Genomic DNA, 24,146 nt, shown 5'->3' with positions numbered 1-24,146 from the left:
TAATTAGCTGCATTTTTGAGGAATACACATTTCTTTTTGTTTTGTGTTCACAAACTTTTTACAGCGCTCGATTATTAATATTAATGCTGCCAAATGTCTATTGTGTCTTATTTTGTCATAAAAAGTTGTAAGTAGCCCCGAACTTTTTAATTGCAAATGTGAATGTTGATTAAATTAAGTGCCAAGCATCTGGTGGCAGCAGTTCAGCGGTGCTGTTTGTGTGTGTGTTTGTTGGTAAATATATGCGCACTCAGCTAATCAGTGTTTGTGTGTCTTCTATGTCAGCATCCTTTTATGTGCTTTCTTTTTGCTACGCTTGCATGAAACGCTGTGTCAGTATGAGCTATATTTAATTAATTAGCGTAACTTGTAAAGCTTTATAAATACCAGCTTACTTGTAGCAAATTGTTGCTTTGAACCTGAAACTTAGCTTCGTTTGACTTAAGGCACGTTAGAAGCACTCCCTACCACGGTAGAGCACAGCAGCCACCTTTTCATTTGATCTGAGATATCAAAATAGATGTGTTATTAAAATACCAAACGGTTCAGCGGGCGTAAATAGGCATTTTGTAAGCAAACCTACGCACACTCGTACACAAATTTATTAAAAATAATTTGATTAAGCCAAAGCTATGCCCACTCACATGAGACACCCGTAATATACATCAATATAACTTACATGGAAGAGGCAAGCACTTTGCCCGCTATCTGCTGATTATCGCATGTGACACGCTCTAAAGAATTTTATAACCACTATTTCTGTTTAATTAAAATAAGCACCGAAGCACAGAGGCAAACTCTTTTCCTACATACATATGTACATATATTTTAAACTCACTCACATGCCTCTGCAGCATAATGACAGTGTTGGTAATAATATTGCTGTGTTTTAATTAGCTGCTTTCAGTGCCAATGTAAGAATAATATCAGGCACTTCAACTGCTTATTGCAGTTTCCAACTATTATAAAGCTTGCGATTAGCTTTTAAGTATGCGGTGTAGAATTGTCTGTTTTACACTATTTTCTGATATGCCTATTTAAAGATACAAACATATACATGTTATAGTTATATACACGCTTAGAAAATTAGTTAAACATATGCTTTTTTTAAGTATTAAAGAACCATAGCCAATGCCGTTTACTCACAGTATAATCACCATAGGTAGTTTTGTGATTGCTTAAGCTTACGGACACCAGCAAATAGTAAATACGCCATATTTCCATTGATAAAGGCGAAAACGCAAGTCAGGAGGCTGATTTTTTTTTTTTTTTTGTTTTTGAACAACTGATATGCCGTCATGGCCCACTGCTCATAGCCAATAAAATTATGACATCCATATGCACACATGCATAAAATGGACTGTTAAATTCTCTCCGACATCTCGGAAGACTTCATTTTGGAATTAATACGTTTTAGAAAAATGATAAAATTTACAAAAAATGCTTGCGACCTGTTATACATAAATTAGCTACTTATGGGAGTTGATTAGAAAAAAAAAAACAAATATAAAAAAAATTTAATATTAATTAACTTCCTTATACTCATATAAACCCAAGTCGAACTGTAAATAATTATAATGAATGCTTTCAATAGTGTTTGAAATTTAGATTAGGTGTCAACATTAACTGTATGATTAATAATAAATAAATAAAAGCCTACTAAAATTACGAAAATCATTGTAGTTGGTGTAATTACTGGATCGACTTCACTCAATTTCGGCGCCATAACACATTATATCCAAATTATTTACAATATTTATTCACTAAAATTAAAACCAGTTCGCTTTCTACCTCGAAGTGGAGGTCTTCCTCGACTCCACCAGAGGGACATAAGCCTTGCGCAAAACTCTCGAAAACTGCTAGTGTCGTTTCATCGGATGTTGACATCGTCCACGCTTTAGCACCATAAAGCAGTTGTATATAGCCTCATCTTTTCATAAAACTTTCGAGCATTACCCAAGGCGGCCTTCCTTTCAAGCTATTCAAACTCACGCATTTCGGTCTCTTTTTACGTCTGCAAATGCGTCCCGATATATAATCCACCCCGCACGCGTTCTGGTCGTGGCGTGCAGTCTGCTTTATCTCCACTGCGAAACGACAATTCTCAGCAGCTCGTTTTTTGGCAAGACAAGTTCGTATCTTCGCTGCTTCCAGATTGTGGTCCGAGTCAATGATTGATCCTCAGAGCGTACGCACGTCTAAAACACAGGAGACATTTTTTCCGTCTATCACCCCCACATAATACTATATGTAAAGACAACCGGAATTGAGGCGAAGAAATTAACTGATTTTACACATTAGTCTTTATTTTTATACTCTCGCAACCTGTTGCACAGAGTATTATAGTTTTGTTCACATAACGGTTGTTTGTGTCACCAAGAAATAAAAGAGTTAGATATGGGGTTATATATATATACATGATCAGGATGACGAGAGGAGTTGAAATCCGGATGTATGTCCGTCCGTCCGTCCGTGCAAGCGATAACTTGAGTAAAAATTGAGATATATTAATGAAACTTGGAACACATGTTCCTTGGGACCATGAGAGGGTTGCTTTCGAAAATGGGCAAAATCGGTCCACTGCCACGCCCACAAAATGGCGAAAACCAAAAACACATAAAGTGTCATAACTAAGCCATAAATAAAGCTATGGAAATAAAATTTGGAATAAATTTTCTGCAATCGATTCTTACGTAGCCCACCACACACCATGAAAATAGTTGAAATCGGATAATAACCACGCCCACCTCCCATACAAATGCTAGGTTGAAAATTACTAAAAGTGGGTTAACTCACTAACGAAAAACGAAAGAAACACTAAATTTCACAGAAATAATAATAGAAGGAAGCTACACTAAGATTTTTTTCTTCTTCTTCTTCTTCTTCTTCTTGACTGGCGTAGACACCGCTTACGCGGTTATAGCCGAATCCAAAACAGCGCGCCACGTATCCCTAATTCTGGCAGTTTGGCGCCAATTGGTTATACCAAGCGAAGCCAGGTCCCTCTCCACCTGGTCCTTCCATCGGAGTGGAGGTCTCCCTCTTCCTCGGCTTCCACCAGCGGGTACTGCATCGAATATTTTCAGAGCTGGAGCGCTTTCATCCATTCGAACAACATGACCTAGCCAGCGTAACCGCTGTTTTTTTATTCGCTGGACTATGTTTATGTCGTCGAATAACACATACAGCTCATCGTTCCATCGTCTGCGGTATTCGCCGTTGCCAATGTTTAAGGGACCATAAATCTTCCGCAAAACCTTTCTCTCGAAAACTCCTAGTGCCGTCTCATCGGATGTTGACATCGTCCGCGCTTCTGCTCCGTAAAGTAGGACGGGAATTATGAGAGACTTGTAGAGTTTGGTTTTTGTTCGTCGAGAGAGGACTTTACTTTTCAATTGCCTACTTAGTCCATAGTAGCACCTGTTGGCAAGAGTGATTCTGCTTTGGATTTCCAGGCTGACATTGTTATTGCTGTTAATGCCCAGGTAGACGAAATTATCTACAACTTCAAAGTTATGACTGTCAACAGTCACGTGGGAGCCAAGACGCGAATGCGCTGACTGTTTGTTTGATGACAGGAGATATTTCGTCTTGTCCTCGTTCACCACCAGACCGATACGCTTCGCTTCCTTATCCAGTCTGGAAAAAGCAGAACTAACGGCGCGGGTATTGTTTCCAATGATATCGATATCATCGGCGTACGCCAGTAGCTGTACACTCTTGTAGAAGATTGTACCTTCTCTATTTAGCTCTGCAGCTCTTATAATTTTTTCCAGCATCAAGTTAAAGAAGTCGCACGATAGTGAGTCACCTTGTCTGAAACCTCGTCTGGTATCGAACGGCTCGGAGAGGTCCTTCCCGATCCTGACGGAGGTTTTGGTGTTGCTCAACGTCAGCTTACACATCCGTATTAGTTTTGCGGGGATACCAAATTCAGACATCGCGGCGTAAAGGCAACTCCTTTTCGTGCTGTCGAAAGCAGCTTTAAAATCGACAAAAAGGTGGTGTGTGTCGATCCTATTTTCACGGGTCTTCTCCAAAATTTGGCGCATGGTGAATATCTGGTCTGTTGTTGATTTTCCAGGTCTAAAGCCACACTGATAAGGTCCAATCAGTTTGTTGACGGTGGGCTTTAGTCTTTCACACAATACGCTCGACAGAACCTTATACGCGATGTTGAGGAGGCTTATCCCACGGTAATTGGCGCAAATTGTGGGGTCTCCCTTTTTGTGTATTGGGCAGAGTACACTGAGATTCCAATCGTCAGGCATGCTTTCTGCTGACCATATTCTGCAAAGAAGCTGATGCAAGCACCTTATCAGCTCTTCGCCGCCGTATTTGAATAGCTCGGCCGGTAATCCATCGCCCCCCCCCCCGCCTTATTGTTCTTCAAGCGGGTAATTGCTATTCGAATTTCTTCACGGTCAGGCAATGGAACATCTGCTCCATCGTCGTCGATTGGGGAATCGGGTTCGCCATCTCCTGGTGTTGTTCTTTCACTGCCATTCAGCAGGTTGGAGAAGTGTTCCCTCCACAAACTCAGTATACTCTGGTCATCAATAACTAGATCACCTCTGGGGGTCCTACAGGAGTGTGCTCCGGTCTTGAAACCTTCAGTTAGTCGCCGGATCTTTTCGTAAAATTTTCAAACATTACCCCTGTCGGCCAGCTTGTCAAGCTTTTCATACTCACGCATTTCGGCCTCTTTCTTTTTTTGTCTGCAAATGCGTCTCGCTTCCCTCTTCAGCTGTCGGTATCTTTCCCATCCCGCTCGTGTTGCGATCGATCACAACATTGCGAGGTAGGCAGTCTGTTTTCTCTCCACTGCGAGACGACGATCCTCATCATACCAGCTGTTTTTTTGGCTTTTCCGAAAACCAATTGTTTCGGTTGCAGCTGTACGTAAGGAGTTTGATATGCCGTCCCACAGCCCCCTTATACCGAGATGCTGATGAGTGCTCTCAGAGAGCAGGAGTGCAAGTCGAGTAGAAAATCGTTCGGCTGTCGGTTGTGATTGCAGCTTCTCGATGGCGAACCTTCCTTGTGTTTGTTGACGTGTGCGCTTTTCTACACAGAGCACTAAGATTTTTTTACAAAATGAAAAATGGGCGTGGCATCGCTCACTTATATGTCAAAAACCATATCGCAGGAACTTCTCGACAGATTCCAATGAAATTCGGTATATAATATTTTCTTGACACCCTGATAACACGGATAAAAAATGGGCGAAATCGGTTTACAACCACGACTACTTTCCTTATAACTCAAATTTGAATTCCATCTGATTCCTTCATTTTATCATGTATACATAAGGAACCAATGAAGATAGTGGAATAAAACTTTACACAAATAGTACATATCATCTCTGACTTCACTTGTGAAAAAATTGTCGAAAGCGAACAATAACTTTTCAAGGCCCCAGATATCGAACATGTTGAACTCAGCGCCTAAGATTAAATTTTAACCGAAAATATCTGCAAATATCTTAGATAATTTAATGTAATTCAGAGGAAATTTTTTTCTTCTAATAGCGTGTCTCTGTTCCAAAAATTATTAAAATCGGGTCATAACATCTCCATTTACCTAATTATAGGTTTTGCAAAAATACGGTGGGCTTTATTCCGCATATATGTATTGGTTAATATGTAAGATATCTTAGTAAAATTAAATGAGCGTATAGTCTTGGATATAGTGTACCCAGCTGGTGAAAATGAAAGAATTACCTCAGCCCTCATATAGTATATATTACGATTTTCGTTATTCATTAAACTTTATGCCGAATTTATGTGTAAATTTTGTATGTTTGTAAGTTTCTTCAATAAATTGCGAGAGTATAAAATGTTCGGTTGCACCCGAACTTAGTCTTTCCTTACTTATTTTTAATAATAATTTGGTATACATATATATGAGGCTGCTATATATATTTCTGGCCTAATAATGAAAATAGGAATATTTATCAACGAAAATGGTTTTATTGGTTTTCAAAATATTCTCCATCAAAATTTATACACTTTTGCATGCGCTCAAACCGATTTTCGAAGCACTTATTTTGAGCCTTTTTTTGAGCGATTGTCAAATTGTGCGGGATCCAACGAGAACAAACCTTTTTTACGGCCAGGTGTTCATGCAATATCGAATGTATGCTGGTGGGAGAAATGCATAGGCATGCCTCTATCTGAAGGTATGTTACATGACGGTCTTGCATTATCAGTTCACGTACGGCATCGATGTCTTCCGGCACAACGGCTGTTTTTGGACGACCTTCACGGAATTCGTCTTTGAGCGAGCGATTGAATTCGTTGTACCAGTTTTTCACAGTGCTATAGGATGGTGCTTCATAGCCATACAAAGATTTTAGTTCATCGATGCACTCTTGTCGCGATAATCCACGTCGAAAGTTGTGAAAAATGATCGCACGAAAATGTTCACGAGTAAATTCCATTTTTTGGCCGAGATGAATTTTTTAATTCCCTGTAAATAAAACAATTCACGATTAAATGACAAAACGTTCTGAGTGATGTTATGCTAAAAAATGTCAAACTCCAAACTGTCCAATGGAAATGTCAGATTGCACCTGGCAACACTAAGTGTTGCCTAGGCCAGAAATATATATAGCAGCCCTCGTAACTCTATATCTAACACGTTTTCTTAAACGAAGACTTTCAAAAACCGTTATGTGAAAAAACTAGTATACTCTATTTGCAATCTGTCTTGCAAACTAACTAACTATAACTTGATATTCCCTATAAAAAGAGGTCAGTTATGTGAGATGAGTGAAAATTTTAAGAAAAAAGCGCTCTCATTCAACGTAAAGGTGATGCCTACAATTCGACATTAAGGTCCTTGAGTCATTGTTCACAAAAGCGCAGAAACAAAAAATATCTTAGCGAGAAAATGCAGATGTCGCTCGGTCAAAACAGTACCAGAAGCGTAACGCGTAAAGTAGCGAAGCATAAATGTACACCCTGCTCATAAATACTTAATGCATGCAACATGTTACGTGTTGCACAAGAATGGAAAAATAAACAGGCTGTGAGATAGAACCTTGGCAAGCAAAGGAAGTGAGCAAATGACTAACAATGCGCCGGATGTGTGCCGTTCTCAAGGAAAACTGCGAAAAAGAGCATGAAAGATGACAGAAGTCACACGCATTCGCACACAAACACATGCACTTGCGTATGTGTGCATAACCTAAAAAGTGCAGTAAATGCTCCAAATGTGTTTGAGTCACGCGTGGCTGCACACTTATCTCACAGCTGATCACCATTGCATGCCGCACAAGCGAGCACCAACTCTCCACGCCTCGCCCCTCCTACCGACCTTTATGCTTTGCATTACCGCTGTGATTTATGGCGTCGCTTAACGTTAGAAATTTGTCAGGATATTGCGAATGCTTGGCAAAGCACAAAGCGTGCATAGAAGCATGCGACAACGCACAGCGACAACAGCATGCAACAAAAGATGGCAGCAACAGCAACAGTCGTTTGTGCATCATCTGTGGCAATGGCACACGTCGTGAGCATTGCATGTGGCCTTGCTCAGCACAGCTCAACACCCAGCACACCTCCCGTTTGCAGTATCACTCCTACTAGGCACGAGCCATCGACGAAACGAGCAACAAGCTTTGCACAGCTGCGTGTCCATATGAGTTGTTGCTGTTGCCGTTCCTCCCCTCTCACTTCTAAACGCGCAGTTGCAACTAATACATACGCCATCTTGGATAATGTTGCATGTATAGTTTATAGGTACCTTTATGCATTTCTTGTGAATTCTAGACTTCTCAAGCCGCAGAGGCACTTTATACCATGTAGCTAAGGCCCTGAAGCAGCTCTATTTTAGTCGCTTCTTCACCTTTGACACAACGTTTCACGTACGTGTCTATATATTTATAGGTTATATGCATATATTTATTTCATAATGCGCCCATTAGCTTTAATAAAAATTCTCAGTAAAACAAAAAGGTATAATCTGGTGCTTTTAACACACGCTGAATGCTTTAAATGCTTTTATTCTTTAAAAGCTGGAAAGCTGGAGCTAAAATTTGCATGTAAAATGATACCTAACGAAGAGGAGATTTTCTCATCAGTCAAGGATTGCTTCGTATAAGAATTATGTTAAATTATGTTTAAGATAGAAAGAAAGAAATACGACTACGATCAACTGTTTTCACAGTACTATCGTTCCTATTGTAGATTCTCACCTCATTCTACGCTGTGAAAAATGGTCTTCGAGCTGTTTGCAGTTATTACAATTACAAAAAAAATTGACGAAATATTTTTGTCAATTTTTATTTTCTAATAACCTTTACCTAAAGTACAATTTTCATATTTTTCGGTTGCCCATGTTCTAGTTTAAAGTCTTACTAAACACGTAAGATTTTATATGATCCCGCTATCAGTTTTTTCCGAGAGTTCGTCGACAAAAGTTATATTAGATATTTTTTATACATCTCCTCAAAAATTTCAGTAATCCTCACTTAATGCGTAGATAGATAGGTAAGGCCTAAATGCTGCCTTCAGCGCACGTTTGTCAGAACAAGTCAGGTTTATTACATGTTTATCGATTAAATATATACAAATATCTAGAGGTATATACATATATATTTTCTTTATAGGAATCTAATAGTAAGGTTGTGTATAATCTGTATAATTCATCTACTTCAGAGTTGTCTGTAGTATACATATGTTTAACACTTTGTCCTGGAACCCATTCCATACTTTTCGTGAAATAGGAAGCTAGCCCTGCCAATACCTCAAGACATTCTTTCACTATCTTCGATGCAAACCTAAGAGACTTGATTTCAAACCTGGCGATCTGTAAACATAAATATATTACTAGTTGTAAACACCAGCTTTGTCAAAACGAGAAGGCTGTTTTTGATTACTACTGTGGTCTGGTATCTATTTTTTTTTTTAAATCACCACCTCGACTCGTTTCTCTACTTTGAATCCGACGTGTCTCTGTATTTTTGTCCACCTCCACCCTACCCTACTTCTCTCTAGAGGGGAAGACAATATTGAGAGCTGAGAGATTAATTTAAATTCTAATGCTTTACAATTCGTGATATTGAGTATATTAGAATACTGGTATTATTACAGGTGACTAGTAGGGAAGATTTCCTCAGTGCTAGTGCCGACTTTGCTGCTATTTGCTTACAAAACATGTCTATAGGCAGCTTCACTCAGGTGGTATCGACAATTAACGAAATCAGTTAATATCTTCTGCTAGCTTATAGCGAGGCAACGCTATCCGCAAACTATAAATTGGTAACTTCAAACAATAAGCGAGATAACCGGGTTCTAAGTGTTTTCAACTGGATTACATTTGCTTGCTATTGTCAAGAATCATCATTACAAGTAATTTCCATATCTGAATGAGAAGCAGCAGCGGTGACAACAAACACATTCATAATGCTTTTTAACAAATTCGAATGTTTAAACTTTCGTTCGGCAAACAATTTCCGTGAAGTTAGATCAATACTCCTCTTGTAATACTCCTCTTGTAATACTCCTGTAGTGCGTTTCTGTAACTTTTCGTTATAATATCGAAAGAAATATCACTTTTGCGTAACGAAAGGTTTATAACGAACAATTTTTTTGAAGTGTTTCTGTAACTCAGAAAAGTCACCTTTCGTTATGGTTGTGGTGAGTCGTTATCAATGATATAGAAAATGTGCTATAACTAAAATGAATGCATAAACGTCTGTCAATGTACACGAATATATTTGTTTTGTTTACTGCAAAAAAGTTTTGTTTACTCTTATTTTTTTATTCGTAAGTACAAATAATATTTTATATACTATATATATATATTTTGAATGTATAAATTTAGTATCAATGGTATAATTTCTTAGTGAATCAAATTATGATAGCTGCTGCATTATTTGCCTTATTGGAGGACCAACGGAATATGTTACGCGTTCATTGGCGACATCTGAGGGATACAACTGACCCATTTCATTTGCCGGAAGCTCGCTTTGAAGAGCTATTCCGTTTTAAAAAAGATCCCGCAATAGCCTTGTTACAAGAGCTAAGTCCTCATATGAAAAGTGGCGAAAGGCGTGCGTTTGTCCCAAAATCATTAAGAATGAGTGCAGCACTTCATTACTATGCGACAGGATCATATTTGAGAGACGTTGGCCAAGATTTTGTGTGCTCATTAAGCAAGACAGTTGTGTGTCGTGCAGTAAAAGAAGTCACAAACATCATTGAAGGAAAATTAATGTGTAAATACATTAAATTTCCAACATCTTTAGAGGAACAAAACAAAATAAAACAAACGTAAGAAAATCATTATATAGGTACATAAAAAATATTGTGTATGTACATATGTCTTTATATTTTTACAGATTTTTTTCATCTACAGGTTTATTCCATATATATATATACATACATGCATATGTTTATATATAATATACTGAACGAACCTTTTTCCACTGCTCAACGGTTTTACATGCTCCTCCGCATGCATTCAATGCCCAAACAGCATTAGCAGCTTTGCCGCTGTTTGGGCCACCAAATTGTCCGTTATCAACATTTCTATGATTTTTCAATAAATCTAGAAATTTTTGTTTTTGTTGTTTGGTACCTTTTCCACTTCTTACTTTTTTCTGTTAATAATATAAACAATATAAACATAAACAAACTGTTTAGTCCAAACAAATACTCCTCTGCATTGCTCTCCAAAAAGTAATAGATAGGTAATGCAGAGGAGATAAACCGCCCCAACTTCACCTATCACTGATCACCCTTTACACAACAACATAGAGAAAAACAAGGAGTGAACAAGTGCACAACACGAACATAATAAATCACTAAGAATAACATAAACCCAAACGCAAACTCAAACACATACTTCAAGTGAAAGAAGAGAAATTCCCAAAAACACAAAACCCAATCCAACATAAATAAAGAAGAAGGAAAACATTCAACACAGAGGAGTCTAAACATAACACAACTCAGGAAGGAGGAATTCACACAGAACACAAAACATCACAAAGAGAAACCACAGGTCAATATAAATTTTGATACACTAACAATAAATTATAACTAATTACACTTAGAACAATTAACCCATATTGTTAATACACACTTACTCAATATATACGAATTTATAACGTTTAAACACAAACAACTCTTTTCTTCAAACGGATCGGCCTCAACGTCATCTTAACTCGACACAAACCATCAACATTTTTCCAGCTACCTCGCTCATCTTTATTTTGGCGCAAAATATCACTGCAATTTTTTTAATGATATAATAACGAATATCATAACGAAAGAAATAACGAAAATGCTTTTCACCAGACTTACAGAAACACTACACTTCGTTATACTAGTGAATTCGATATATCGTTCGTTATTATGCATAACGAAAAGTTACAGAAACGCACTACTGATTAGCTCACCAGCCAAATGTGAATATTAAAGCCCCTGAAGCGCAAGTATCAAAATTTTGTCTTATACTGGCAATTAACTTCACAAGTGAGTACAAGAAGTGTCGCTATAACAACTCATCTGCCAACGAGCAAAGTGCACTGACAATCGCCAAAAGCAATTTAACTGAACCGCAACAACAACAAGCAACGACAAATCGAACACCCCAACACAACTACAATTGGCAACTGGCAATCAATGCGGTTGTGGCCAAGGGCATACAACGACAACCGATAAACCGATGATAGCAAAGTTTTATGCCTTCGCGCCTACACGAATGTCTGTACACACAAGCATAGATGTGCGTGGCTGTGTGTGTGCTAACATAAGTGGTAGATTGATAGACCGACATGTAGTTGCTGCAAGCGTTAGAGTTTCTGCGTCAACAGACGCCGGATCGCATTTGTGCACCTCTGATTTGGAAGTATGCACAAGAACAGTAAACTCAACGCAACGCAACGCACACTCACCGGACTCAGGCATTGGCAGTTGCAATTGCAATTGCAGCAGCTGGAAATTGTGAATTTCCTTGCGACAAAAGTGCACGTTGTTGTAACCTTAAGTCGTAATGCGCATGGGTTTGGCAACGTAACGGCAATTGTGTTGCATGCAACACTATTCGATTTTGGTCAATGTGTCAAATAACCACACTCATACATATGTACATGAGAGTGTGCCAGTGTTACAGTGCGTATATTGGAAATGATCTCACATCACTCTGCTGCTCACCATTCATTATTACTCCGATGCTGGACATCAGTCTACGGTTGCCCAACCTATCCACTGTTGCGGCATTTAAATTGCAATTAATTATGTATGCAACAACGAATTCACACGTGTGTGTGTGTGTGTGTGTATTGGATCGCTTCATGCTTACGCTCTTGAAATGCAACTCATGTTTGGTGTTTGACCCCACACTAACACTTTGACACCTTGCAACGCCTTTTGCGTGTGTGTGTGTGAGTGTGGGATTTTTGTGCCTGACCTCTAGTGTCAGGTGGACAGTTGCCTCGATGAGTGCCGGAGCAATTGTCTGACCAGCAATTGTTGGACCACTCAACAACTGGACCCAACGCACATCCATATATGCGAAAATAAATATAAACGCGTTTGCATGTATGTGTGTGTGCGTGTTTTCAGCTTCCATTGCGTTTGGCCGCATTGCCCAAAGTGATGGCGGTCAATGTTTGGTCACTGTCAGGTGCTTTTCTGTATGTACGCAGCACCTTTACGCGCAGCGCGTGTCAGGCTTTTTCACACCAAGCGGTCAATATATTGTCATAACGTTGTTGTGTATTTTTTGTTGCCTTTTTTAATGCTTTTGATACACATAACTCACGTTTGTATACAAATACAGATATTTTTTGTTGCTTTTATATTTTTTTGCGGTTTATATAGCCACAGTGAGCATGTGGTTGACATTGATTTTTATGTTCGATACAATTATATATGCACACATACCTACATACGTTTGTATTATTACATATATAGTTTTAAGTGATTTTTTTTATTCAGGATTTTATTGTTTTTTTTTTTCTTCGAATTTCGATCATTTAATGTGTTTGACCGCAGTTCAATGGAATAAAAAATTAATATTTAAAACAATTTGTAAGGACGTACAAAGTCGAGTCGATACAAAATATCATTAGTACTATAATAATTTCTAATATTTTGCCAATTTGAAGTATCATTTCTGCAAAACCCAAATTCGCCATCTTCCTCAAAACTAGATGAGTAAATGTCAAGTTTTCAAGTTTTCTTTTAATTGTCTTCATTAGCTACATGGATAGATATTTCAGAACTGAATCTAAGTTCAGCTAATAATTCACCTAACCATGTCGAGTTGACTGGTCCAAGCTGCTTGGGTGGACAGATTCCGAATAGTGTAATACACGAAACTTAGTGAAAACTTCCATTTATAAGTTTATCAAGTGTATTAGGTAGAGCATATACACTTAAGTAGAATGCAATCAATAATAGTAATTGTTGGTAATTGCACTTCATGCACTTTTGAGGGGCGAATCTTCTCTTTAAAAAGAGGAGGACCCAAATGATTGAATTTCGAGAAAAACAGAATCATGGCGCGCTATTATTGATTCGGCTGTAATCGAATAATCGGTTCCTACGCCAATCCATTAAAAGGAAAACACCACCATCTGCGCCAATTACCGTGGAAGAAGTCTTCTCAATATCGCATATAAGCTCCTAAGCTCCAATGAACGTATTGTGTGAAAGACTAAAGCCCACCGTCAACGAACTGATTGTACCTTATCAGTGTGGTTTTAGACCTAGAAAATCCACCATGGATCAGATATTCACAATGCGCCATTAAAAGAACCGAGAAAGAAGAATCGATACACATCACCTTATCATCGATTTTAAAGCTTCCTTCGATAGCACGAAAAGGAGCTGCCTTTATGCCGGTATATCTGTGAGGTTGCCAATTACATACATACATACATACATACATTCTTAGCATACAATACAAATTAAATTCCATCACCAACATTTACTTACTTTTCAATAAATATTTGTAATGGGTACGGTATTTTTATTCCAAAATTTAAACGTTTATTAAAAAAATTGTAACAACAAATCTATAAATATAAAAATTTCATGTCACGTTGTTTGTCCGGGATTGGAATGCTAATCAAAAGGAGCGTGGCTATAAGGCGGGTAAGACAAAAGTTCCTGCTGCTGTTTTCTAAATAGTCTTTAACCAGCCTTTCAACATAAGGTTGGGAATTGTCATGATGAAAAATTTTTGCCTCGAGTCTAGTCGCAAATTCCGAAAATCGCTCGCTGCAATCGAATATGTTGTTAAGGGTAGCGTTTCCAGCACGCCCTTTTGATATAGAAGATACCTTGTCGTTCATCGGTTATGCCCAATTCACCAATTTTTCTTGCTTTTGAATGACTCCTAAGCCAATTACATCATCGAGTAATGCTTTCAGTCTTCAATCTACTTTGGTCGCCCAGATATCGAAATAAACTCTTGCCTAGTGCCTATGAATATATGTATAAGATATATACAATCTCTGATATGCATACATAAAGTTATAATCCTCTCACCTCTTCCTAAGTGAGTTCCACAGTCAAGTAGAGAAAGGCTGTTCCTAATGTGTGCTTAGTGAGTGCAGTCGCAGTTAATTAGCTCTAGGTGAATTTATTTATACCTAGTGTAATATTTGTGAACTAACTAGAATAGAAAAAGAAATAAATAAGTATATATTCAATTCTTGATTAATTATATTGAAGTCAATGGGACGTGTGTGAACATCGAAGGCTGGCAAACCACATACCAGCCTAAAGCAACAAAGCGTGAGAACATTGATTCTCCCAAATTATTAAAAAAAAAAAACAACAAAGGATGAATGAAGCTCCAAACAACTCAAACTGGTTTTCAGCACTGGATTTGAATGCGCAAATTGATGACCACAACTCTAACGAAAAGTAAGACTCTCCTACAACTGCTGTAATTTCTCATAAACCACCACCGATTTTTGTACCACAAGTGAGTAACATTAATAAAATGTTGAATAGCTTTTCAGATATTATTGGTAGAGAAAATTTCACGTACAAGTCAGGAAGAGATGCTCAAGCACGAGTAATGACTGCAAACAGTGAATGCTACAGAAAACTTGTAAACTATTTACATTCAAATGGTATTGTTTTTCCTTCTCAACTCCCATCGATGATATTAAAAATGACTTAGCAAAAAAAGGGCATACTGTTCGAAATATTGTAAATGCTAAAAGCAAAATTTCCAAGTTGCCAATGTCAATATTTTTTGTTGACATTGAACCTTCAATAAATAACAAAAGGGTATACGATGTAAATCGCTTGTGTAATGCTGTCGTAAAGATTGAGCCACCTAGAAAATTTAATGATCTGGTACAATGTCATCGCTGTCAAGAATTCGGCCATACCAAACAATACTGCAAAAAACCGTTTAGATGTGTAAAATGTGGACAAGATCACCCAACGTCACTTTGTCAAAAGAATGAAGAAACTCCACCAAAATGCTTCCATTGTCTACAAAATCACACCGCTAATTATAAAGGATGTAGAGTTTATCAGGAGTTAATATATAAAAGAGAGTCGGTTTTTAATAAGGCAAGGCCCATTTCAACAAATCATTCGAATATTGAACAACAGACTTTCAATAAAAACGTCAGCTATGCAGATATAGCAAGAGGACAACTTATTTCTACTACAAATAACGGAAATAATGGAAAATCAGATAAACTTGAAGAAATGATTGCCAAACAAATCGAATTAACCTCAACATTAATAAATATGATGTCTTCTCTCTTAACGAAGCTATGCAATTAAGTCTGAAAATAGAGCTTTGGAACGCCAACGGACTGAGTAATCATAAACTAAAAGTTGAGTATTTTATAAAAACTAATAATGTAAATATTTTACTGGTCATATTTTAGAATAAATGGATTCAACCTCATCACTTCAAATCATTCTGACGGTAAAGAAAATGGCAATTCTTATAAAATCATCACTAAAATACGTTGTTTCAGAGCCAGTTTCAGTACCATCAATTCAAGCTGCTTCTTTGAAAATCCCGACAATCAACGGTGAGATTATTATAACTTCACTATATCTCCCATCCCGCTTCAACATAAACAAACTTTCAAAGCATTCTTCGACAAAATGGGTTCCAGATTTTTAGTTGGAGGTGACTTCAATGCCAAGCATCCATGGTGGGGATCACGTCTCACGAATCCTAAAGGTCGTAAGTTGTACAAATGTGTTTCTCAATGCAATTTTACCGTTTTGTCAACTGGCAGCCCCACATACTGGTCATCTGATCTTAACAAAATTCCAGATCTTATTGACTTCGCAGTTTACAACGGCATTGATCACAGTCGTTTAGAAATTTTTAACAATGAAGATTTGAATTCTGATCATGCTCTTATTATCAATATGAATATGCCAGTTTTAGTCACTTCTGGTAAGCTGCGTATTTTAAGTAAAAAGTCGAACATAAAATTTTTTCAATCACGGTTTGAATCTAACGTGAATTTAAATATGGAAATAAATAATAACAGGGACTTAGACTGCACACACAAAAAATACATGAAGCCGCTTCGCTAGCTTACTAATTTATCAAATCCTCACGGTAGGAACAAAGTGCCATATTCAGATGAAGTGGCTGAAATGGTACATAATAAAATACGACTTCGAAGAATCTGGCAGAATGGTAGAAATCCGATCGACAAGAGTAGACTGAACAAAGCAATAAAAGAATTAAAATCTAAATTAGCAGAGCTGAAAGAAAAATCGATTGCAGAATTTCTTAAGATTGGCGATCCAAATAAAAATGATGACTGTAATCTATGGAGAGCAACAAAATATTTAAAACGTCCTCCGAATCGACAAGTACCAGTGAAAGATGTTAACAACTCATGGTGTCGATCCGACAAAAACAAAGCCGACGCTTCTGGCAATCATCTTAAGAATATTTTCAAGCCGTTTGCCCTTAATAGTGACCATTAGCGTCAATGTGTTTAAGCTTATCTTGACTGTCCATGTCAAATGGATAAACCAATGCCCTACGTAAAACTGTCGGAAGCGCAAGAAGAAGTGTCGCGTCTAAAAAATTCCAAATCACCAGGCCTAGATAATATTGATGCTTGAACAATCAAACAACTGCCAAAAAAATGTCTGATATTTAGTGTTAATCTTTAACTGTAGATTTAGACTAAGTCACTTTCCTACGCAATGGAAATGCGCCGAAATTATAATGATTTTAAAGCCAAATAAATCAGAAAATGAATTACCATCTTATAGACCAATAAGGTTGCTAACAATATTCTCAAAAATACTCGAAAGAATATTTCTTCGACGATTATTGCCAATTTTGGAATCTATATCTATCATCCCAGACCATCAATTTGGATTCAGGCAACTACATGGCACTCGGAACAATGCCATCGAATCGTTAAAACCATGTTAAGAAGTCTAGAAGAGAAACTATACTATTCGGCAGTTTTCTTAGACATTCAACAGGCTTTTGACAGAGTTTGGCACGCGGGGTTGTTGTTTAAAATAAAAAAGGCACTTCCAACACCACTTTACCTATTTCTTAGATCATGCTTAGATTACAGACATTTTTACGTGAAAATTAATGATGACATATCCGACATTTACGAAGTTAAAGCTGGTGTTCCTCAATGAAGCGTACTTTAACTGTTGCTACATATGCCGATGACACCGCCATTCTTGCTTCAGCTTTTTCCTCTATCGACGCTTCTGAAACTGTTCAAAAACAATTAAACGAAGTAGAATCATGGCTTCGTAATTGGAACATCATGGTGAATACAACAAAATCAGCGCATGTCACCTCAACCATGAAATTAGAAGATTGTCCCAGTGTCAATCTCAGTCAAACAATCATACCAAAATCCAATAGCGCTAAATATTTGACAGCACCATATAAAAGCAAAACGTGAACAACTTAAAATAAAGACCCGACAAATGTACTGGTTACTTGGTTTTAAATCTAAACTCAGTCTTAAAAATAAGATGCTTCTATATAAATCCATTTTAAAACCGGTTTGGGCTTACGGAATCCAAATCTGGGGAACTGCAAGCAAATCTAATATAGAAATAACTCAACGATACCAGTCGAAAACACTGCGGCTGATTGCAAACGCGAAGATCTCGAAATAGATATGATAAAGTGCGAGATTCAAAAACTCAGTTCTAGATATGTTAACCGATTCAACTGTCACCCTAACATTAACCTAATGGACAACAGTGAAGATACTCGACGGCTGCAGAGGTTGCATCCCCTAGACTTACCATTTAGATCTTAAGTTTAACTTTACTCAATAAGTTGTAAAATATAATAGAAAACTAAGTTATTGATAATAGTAACATATAGTACAAATCACATGCCTTTAATGTATTTAATGGACAAATTGCAATTAGCATCAGGGCCAATCTTTAGATATAATTGTATTTACTTATTGTCATTCGACAGATTGTAAATAAATGGATTTAATAAAAAAGAAAAAGTAGAGAAAGTTCTCTCAGCAGATTGTCAATAGAAATGATTAACCAACTACTGCTTGAAAGTAGCAAATTCCAATGCATTGAAAAAATATTTCTCGATGACAAAAGATTCTTATTAGATGAAGATAATTGGTTTAGGTACTATACTTCAGAGGATATGTTCAAGGGACTTGGGACTCATCATTGAGAGTTGGCATGGGCGAATTTATTAAATGCAGATTACCTAGAAACTAGTGACATATGTATGTACAAATCTTTATTTAGAAAAAAAATTTAACTTTTTTTTAAGAAATGGATTGTTATGATAAAAAACTGGTGCATATATCTTTCGAACATGTTCCAACTGATTCCAAAGTAATTATTCGCCAATCGTGTGTTAATCTGTTATTCAGTTATCAGATGTAATGAGAAGCTACATTATAACTACGCTGCATACCAAAGTATTCTTCCACGATCTTCTTTTTCTTGCAATTAACTTTTCGTAACATTTAAATATCTTGTAATGCATATATCTTGTAATGCATATAAAAACTCTAATGCAACACGCCGAAATTGTTTTCTTAACTAAGTAATATCAACTTGAAAACTGCTTACGAATTCTGCCTTAAGAAATCCACTTTAAATTCGTTAACAAATATTATTTTTAACTATTCGAAAAAGCGCGGCCAACAACAAACAAAGCGACGCACTGAAAACACACTCAAAATAGCGGATAAAAGTGTATAAATATACGTGAATGTATGTGTGTGTGTGGGTGTGCACACAAGGATTGCAAGCATTATCAAGCGCTTAAAATATGACTTCCCCAAACATGCAAGCAAACAACTCAAATACACACATACATATTTGATCGCATCGTCGGGCATGTCTGATGAACCGCAAATGCAACGGCAATATCTGCTCGAACACCACATTAACACACACACACATATATACCCACATCGATAAATGTGTATGTATAACACTGAGTATAATCTCGTTGTGTGTGTGTGGGTGTTAGTTGTATAAGCAAAAGCACTTGAGCGGCATAAAAGGCGCACATAAAATATAAGTAGGCGCATACAAATGGAAATAAAAGTAAATTGAATCGAAATCGAAATAAAAGCATTGGGAGGCGTGCCACGACAAGCGGGTGGCAACCAAACAGCTTGTACTTGCACGACCATAACGACGAATAGTCGAATACTTGTAGCTTATACAACCATGTAGACATGCATGCAGCCATACACACATACATTCACACAAACACGCATGCATTCCAAGTATGTGTGTTTAAATACAAATAGTTGTTTTAAATAACCCAACTAACCGAAAATAGAAAAATTTCGAGTCTGATAGGATAGGAAATGACTTTGATGTACATGCCGAAGCCTTATGAACGATTTCAAGGTCAATAGGTTAGGTTAAAAGGCGGATACCTGCGTCACAGAAGATCCCACTTGGACAGCTAAAGTCGTCAGTCCTTTATAATACCGCAAACTCCTCAAAATGGATGCGAGACCTCGAACGATCGCTTTGAGCCTTTGACGAATTTGTTGAAGCAACTGATTTGTATTAGGGACAATGAAGGAAAAAGATGGCTCATCCTCACCATTTTCCATGCAACTTTGGAAATTTGCATTAAACAGGATATTTAGTCCAGTAAGGACTACTACTATTACAGCGAGCTGCATGCAAATTGGGAATGCAAAAATCTCAGTAGATCTGAGCCAGAATTATCTCGCTGTCACAAGGATACTGGTCTTTGTCCAACGCCTACCGCGTTAATTTGACGACCACTGATCCAACGCGGATAGGCAGGAGGATAGTGGGGCATCAGCATGTTCCCAATCTATTGAGATTGCAGTCTTATACTAAAGTAGTAACAAGCTATTGATAGTGAGGCCATGCACTCCTTGACTAGCTTTGAGCGAACTGTCAGCGAGCACATGGCCAGGATTGTCGCGCTACTATCCAAGTGAATGCTCACTTCCCTGATGGAGGTAGCAATTCTGATAAATCTATCATAGATACTAACTTTATGGCAGCCACAGCAGCTTGAAAAACACTGCAGTGATCTGGTAGCCTAAAGCTATCCTTGACGCCAAACTCCTTGCAGAAAACCCTTTTCTCCAACTTTCCCTCTGAACATAGATACATTCGTAAAAATTATCCGCGCCTCTTCTCCACCAGCAGCGATCCACCCACATAGTGAGATAGGATTAGACTTCGTAACACAGTAATCAAGATTTCCAAGCATGCAGTCCAAGTGACTGAGAATTTCAGAATGTCCCTTTTTGTGACCTTTTATATACTCAGCCTTTCTGAGTCGATCAACAGGAACCAGAGGTCGCAAGGCATTACTAATAAAAAAGACTATTCAACGAGTGATCAGTCTAATTATCAATCTTCGTGATACAATTAGAATTTTGGAAACGATGAGTTCGCTCCCAATATCTTTATACTCCTGTCTTCTAGTAATCTAGCGGTAAATGGCTGGGCATCGCTGTGAGATCCTTTTTGCCAAGAGTAGAACGCAAGAGTTTCTTTGAACGACTTATTCTCTGAACATCATCTGAATTATTTTAATTGAGCATCATCCGAGAGAATTAAGATTAAAAACCTTATCAGTGTCAAAGTCGTCTGTAAGAAAGCGAGGTAAAAACGAGAGGCTTACGCAGTGGTCTCGTCTCGCAAAAAGAAAATGAAGAGACGGCTTCCTAGAGCTTGATACTTTTAGCCTGAATATTCCCTTACCAACTGGTTTTGGATTACAAGAAAGTTTATGGTTTACTGGGTTGCCATGTTTTACAGTTACGGCTTGCATTCGTTATTGTGAGCGTAAAATGAGTCCTTTGGGGCGCTTTTGTATTTATTTGTTTTTAAATGCAAAAGCCAAATAAAACATTCGTTCGATTGACTTCTACAAGTAAACACAAAAGCTTCAAATGCAGTCGTTGCCGAGCATTACACGACAAACAACAGTAGCAGCAGCAGCAGCATCGGCAGCAGTAAAAACAACTATTAAATGCAAATAACGATAAAAACAACAGTTAAGCAAAGAAGAAAATCAACAGTTTGTAAGTGCATTCACACACATATATGACTACAACAACAACAAATACATGCACAACACGAAATGAATGAAACATATTTTACACGGACACATATACACACGTACACACATATCCATATATACATATATGCATGAGCATTTGAAGGCAACTAAGTACATTTGATATCAGTGGCGGTGTCTATACAAGTATATGGGGGTTGGGCTACCAAAAGCTGCTGAGGAGCACTGGCGGTGCGCAGGGAAGAGCAGTTAAAGCCCAGTATTTATATGCCGTATGTGTTGCGTGCATGCAAATATGTGTCCATATGCCGACCTTTGTGTGTCATATTGAGTTAAGTGCTGTCTAAAAGGCAGCGATGAGGGGAAGACCTAACTGAAGGGGCACTCAAAGCACGCCAACACACACACACACTTAGGGGCGTTGCATACACGAAAGCCCAGTGTGGAGAGCGCGCGCCTACATACTAAGTACGTGTGTGTGCGTGTGTTTGCTGGTGTTTTTGTTCATTTTATTGCCAGCAGCATAATTCCGTTTTCCATATCAACAAACTTGCAAATTGGAAATTGTGCAATCGAATCGTTTGCAATTTGATTTTGAAAAAGAGTCGAGCGCATATTTAACGCCGCCGCAGCCACAGCCGCAGCCACAGCCTCAACCGTTGCATACGAGATGTGCTCGGGCGTTGTGCCTGCCAGCGAGGCAGACTAGCTAGCTATGTGGATTTGCCTGGGTCGTTGCCGCTACGGCTCATTGCACCACTGCAATCTCAAGTGGTTTTCCATTTGCCAACAGTGCCTCTGTGGCTGGTGTTCCAGTAGAATTAAGGCGCGCTGCAATGCAAGCGGAGCTCACAGTGGCTGAAAGTGGTCCTCTCATTCAGTCGAACATATGTGTTGCATAGATTGCTCGGTATTGCTTGCATGCATACTCGTTTGTGTTGATTTGCTTTTAATTTATTTTTTTTTCACTTTACTATTTGTGTAATATTGCTGTTGTAACGGCTCACAAATGGGTGTGTGTGTGTGTGTGTGTGCGTTCACGCCTATAATTATGGCAAACTTTTCCCGATTTCTTGCTTGCATCTGCTGTGGCTTAAAGAACACGCGTCCATACAGGCACCCATGCACATAGTACCGCTAGCTCGTTTACAAACATTTAAATGGCTTTTGTAGATAAATTTAAATTCATTTGTGGCAGCGTTGAACTGCGCTTTTATGGCACCATTTGTGCGGGATATGCGGGACTGCGGAGGCGTGCTAGCTGCATAAGAAAATGAGTTCATAATGTAGACTCAGGAAACACCAAGCGCATTCTATTTAATGGAGAATTGAAAAATCTTTGAATTTGCAATGCATATTAAATGCAAGCTGGCAGTTAAGTAGGTCTAAGTCCGGATAGCACAAGAACGTTGACCGAGTTATGAACTGTATAGAATTAAAAAATACAGCAAATTATACTTTGATAATTTCATGAATTTCATATGGTATTAATTTGTGTAGTTATTCCTGACTGCCAAAGACATCTGTTCTTCATTTGTCTCATCTCACTATTTAAAGAAAATCAGTTTGAATATCTCAAATTCACTTTGAAGGGAGCGTTAACGAATCTGTTGACAAATCCATTACATTTATCCGAAACATTTTTTTTCGAATTAGTCGAACTATTTTTCAAAAAAATTTACTCGAAGTTTATATCTTCGCTTTCAATCAGACCAAACTTCTTTTGAATTCTCATAGAATAATCGCTTAGATTATATGATAAACTTATGTATACAACGTCCAACTTGTGGATATAGCCTTCCTTTAAACATTAAAATCTATATTAAGCTATGCGCACTTTGTACCCCCGAAGGGCAGTGTAGTATTATCGTTGAGTTTGGAAACCATACAAAAACGTGGAAAAAGCAGTAATATTTTGTATTAAGATTACCTGAAACGCAAAAAGTTCTCCTGTTGATTTTAGACAACAAATCACCAGTATTTAGATAAAATTCATTTAATTTACAATTGTAAAGGCGTCAATCTGACCCACAGTGATGTTGTAGTGAAAAAGGGGAACGAACAGTATTCGATTGGTCACTTCTCTGCTCGCTATCTTTGGGCGCTGCTCGCTCTTTTTACATCGTAAACAAAATTTGGGGATACTAATTATATATTATATAAAACAGATATATGTATTTAAAACATCAACGGTTTTTTGTGTCACACAGAAATAAAAGAGTTAGATATGGGTTTATATACATATATATAAATGATCAGGATGACGAGTGGAGTTGAAATCCGTCCGTCCGTCTGTCCGTGCAAGCGATAACTTGAGTAAAAATTGAGATATCTTAATGGAACTTGGAACACATATTCCTTAGCACTCTGAGGAAGTTGGTCTTGAAAATGGGTGAAATCCATTGCCACGCCCACAAAATGTCGAAAATAGAAAACATTTTAAAGGCCATAACTAAGTCATAAATAAAGTTATAAAAGTAAAATTTCGTACATAGGATCGCACTAAGTAGGGGCATAACCGGATGTAATTTTTTTGGGGAAGTGGGCGTGGTCTCACCCAAAAAAAGGTTTTTTGTACATATCTTATAAACTACTAAACCTATATCAACCCGACTCTCTGC

At 37.8% G+C, this 24,146-nt stretch overlaps 1 long non-coding RNA gene across 1 annotated transcript; it reads left to right on the top strand.

Moving 5' to 3' along the window:
• Positions 1 to 9,556: 9,556 nt before the first annotated feature.
• LOC128919994 (uncharacterized) lies at positions 9,557 to 10,814 on the top strand. Its single transcript, XR_008470111.1, has 2 exons — positions 9,557 to 9,773; positions 9,854 to 10,814. It is a non-coding gene; the product is annotated as an uncharacterized LOC128919994 (long non-coding RNA).
• The last annotated feature ends 13,332 nt before the right edge of the window (positions 10,815 to 24,146 follow it).

Source organism: Zeugodacus cucurbitae, chromosome 2 (assembly GCF_028554725.1).
Source record: "Zeugodacus cucurbitae isolate PBARC_wt_2022May chromosome 2, idZeuCucr1.2, whole genome shotgun sequence".
Lineage (NCBI taxonomy): Eukaryota > Metazoa > Arthropoda > Insecta > Diptera > Tephritidae > Zeugodacus > Zeugodacus cucurbitae.
Note: the sequence above shows the minus strand (reverse complement) of the source record. Positions and strands in the feature narration are given on the sequence as shown.